Raw genomic sequence first — 3,368 nt, 5'->3', positions numbered from 1 at the left:
TATCTCACAAATATGCACTTGTAGAAATAATGTATTTTCTGGTGTTTTCTTTTTAATTTAAATTAATAGCTAAGCATATAATCAAGTACTGAGTGTAAGGCCTCTGTAATAGTTGCTATGGAAAATTCAGGTTTGAGAAAAGGATTACTTAGAGTGCTCTAATTAAAAGCTAATGAAGATTAAAATGTTCTTAATTCCAATTTTCAATCTATTTGAAGGTCATCCCCCTTCAGAGTGAAGATGAATAAATACTAAAATCTAGCTGCCATTTTAAATAGTGGAGTCATTAAGTAACAAAACAACACAAAGCAACAGACAAAAATTTTAAAGACACTGAAATAGTTTATACTCTGGGAAAAGCAAAAAAAATTAGACTGAATTTCTATGTTGGAGGTATGATAAACATAAAAATATGGCAGATAATTTATTTTTATGAGTAATTACATTATACTCAATCTTTTTTTTCAAAGCATAAGTCAGTCCAAGCTATGAATATAATTCTGTTAACCATGCTTATACATGAGTTTAAAATGTATCTCCAGGACGGCATTTTCTGGAGCTAAAGTTTCAAATTAATTTATGTTATGTGAAAAAATATATACAGATTAAAAAATCTTCAAAGTAGTTTATTTCCCAATATTTATACATTCTTATATACTACAGATATATTCATTTAATAAATACATATTAGTGCTTACTCTGTAAAGAGATGTATGTATTATTGCTTACATTGTAAATTAAAGACTGAATAGTAGTGCACTCTCTGACCCATTTATGTCATACCAGTTGGTACCTATACATCATTCTTCATAGAGGGCGCTTAGAGACAACAGGCTTGAGCAATGGAAACCTGAGCAAAGCACAAGGGCCCACAGTGACCACCAGGTTGACGCAAAGAGACTCATTAAGTGACCCACGTAGAAACAGCCATAGCCCCTAAATGACCAATTAAAACAGGCACAGTTCCTAAGATTAACAAAAAAAGGAAAATTCCATATGTCCCCATACTCCCTTGCTCTGCCCTATAACTGTGTCCCCTCACCACAACCTTATTGCAGACACTCCCTCCTTTTCTGCCCCACCCACTGCTCCCTTGTGGTATATATTCAATAAACTTCCATCTCCTGTTCTGCCGTGGGTGAACTCCTTCACTGCCAGTGCTACTGACTCCATCTACTGGGGTCCCCCCACATTTTATAAATAAAAATCAACTGGAACAAAAATCAACTCAGCGTAGTGAAATGAAAAGATTCAAATTTAAAAATACTACAATGTAGTGGAGACTGTCTTAGTAGAATTGGAGATTTAAAATCTCTTTTGGGACAAAAGAGAGCTATTGACTAATGTCAGCAAGACAAGTTCCCACTATACCTATATCAACCACTCATCTCTCCATCAGACTTTCTGTGTTTATTTGCATGAAAGCCCTGCCTTAATCAATTGTAAAATAAATTACTGCTGTTCCTTCAGATCTTTTGTGTTTAGTTGTGTTGGCTAGAGGCAGACATGAAGAAAGGGAAACTTCACTCAATCATTCTTTACCCATCCTATGTCTCTTATTTCCTGAGAGTCTCTATAAACTTCATTACTCTTAACCAGTTATGGACTTCCTGTTCTGAAAGGGAGATATCACTTCTTTCTTTACTCAGAAAATTTAAGCCATCAGACATGTAATCAGATAATTTTGTTTCCTCTTCTTAAAACAACAAAAATTACAGTATCACATCCCTTTCTGTTCCTAGTCAGGGGTCAGGGTTCTATCTTTCCAATCCAAGTTGATGACTTCCTCTTCCTTTCCTCATCCTGAAGGATCTAGTTTTGCCAAGTTATTTCTGCATTAACTTCAGTTTCTTCCTCCTGACTGTCCCTACCCTGCCTCTGCACAGACCTCAGTTCTTGAGTTTGGCCAAGAAAAAATTCAAACTTTCAGAAGCAAACCTCAGCTAAGCACAATTTTAATAGCCATGAAAGAGAAAGTACACTCTGAAGATGGAAGAGTGGTAAACCCACAAGGGGCACCTGCCTTGGAATTAGAGGTGTTTTTCTTTTTATGTTTGCATAGGTTAAGAATTATAGGCAGTCTCTGACTGAGGTTGCTTCCAATCATCTAAGGAACTCCTCCTATTAGGAGGGTCAAGGAGGTTCTAACGTGCAATGTGAATTTATTATAACGAAGATATAAGTTACTGTAGGGCAGAGGTTATAGGGAAGATTGCATTGGTGTCCCCCCTCCCCTTCATCTTTTGTTGCTATTTGGAACTTGGTTTCTACATTTTTTATCAGTTGGAAGGTATTTGTTTTCTGCTCATATCTAGCTAACTGCCTACTGTATCATAAATACTTTCTAAACCTATAAATTGAAGAGGCTGTCTTTTTTCCATTGGACATTCTTTCCTGCTTTGTCGAAGATTACTTGACTGTAGAGTTGAGGGTCTATTTCTGGGCTCTCTATTCTGTTCCATTGATCTATGGGTCTGTTTTTGTGCCAGTACCATGCTGTCTTGATGATGACAGCTTTGTAATAGAGCTTGAAGTCCGGAATTGTGATGCCACCAACGTTGGCTTTCTTTTTCAATATCCCTTTGGCTATTCGAGGTCTTTTCTGGTTCCATATAAATTTTAGAATTATTTGTTCCATTTCTTTGAAAAAGATGGATGGTACTTTGATAGGAATTGCATTAAACGTGTAGATTGCTTTAGGTAGCATAGACATTTTCACAATATTTATTCTTCCAATCCAGGAGCATGGAACATTTTTCCATTTCTTTGTGTCTTCCTCAATTTCTTTCATGAGTACTTTATAGTTTTCTGAGTATAGATTCTGTGTCTCTTTGGTTAGGTTTATTCCTAGGTATCTTATGGTTTTGGGGGCAATTGTAAATGGGATTGACTCCTTAATTTCTCTTTCTTCTGTATTGCTGTTGGTGTAGAGAAATGCAACTGATTTCTGTGCATTGATTTTATATCCTGACACTTTACTGAATTCCTGTATAAGTTCTAGCAGTTTTGGAGTGGAGTCTTTTGGGTTTTCCACATATAGTATCATATCATCTGCGAAGAGTGATAATTTGACTTCTTCTTTGCCGATTTGGATGCCTTTAATTTCCTTTTGTTGTCTGATTGCTGAGGCTAGGACCTCTAGTACTATGTTGAATAGCAGTGGTGATAATGGACATCCCTGCCATGTTTCTGACCTTAACGGAAAAGCTTTCATTTTTTCTCCATTGAGAATGATATTTGCGGTGGGTTTTTCATAGATGGCTTTGATGATATTGAGGTATGTGCCCTCTATCCCTACACTTTGAAGAATTTTGATCAGGAAGGGATGCTGTACTTTGTCAAATGCTTTTTCAGCATCTATTGAGAGT

Source organism: Mustela lutreola, chromosome 2 (assembly GCF_030435805.1).
Source record: "Mustela lutreola isolate mMusLut2 chromosome 2, mMusLut2.pri, whole genome shotgun sequence".
Lineage (NCBI taxonomy): Eukaryota > Metazoa > Chordata > Mammalia > Carnivora > Mustelidae > Mustela > Mustela lutreola.
This window is presented reverse-complemented; position numbering follows the sequence as displayed.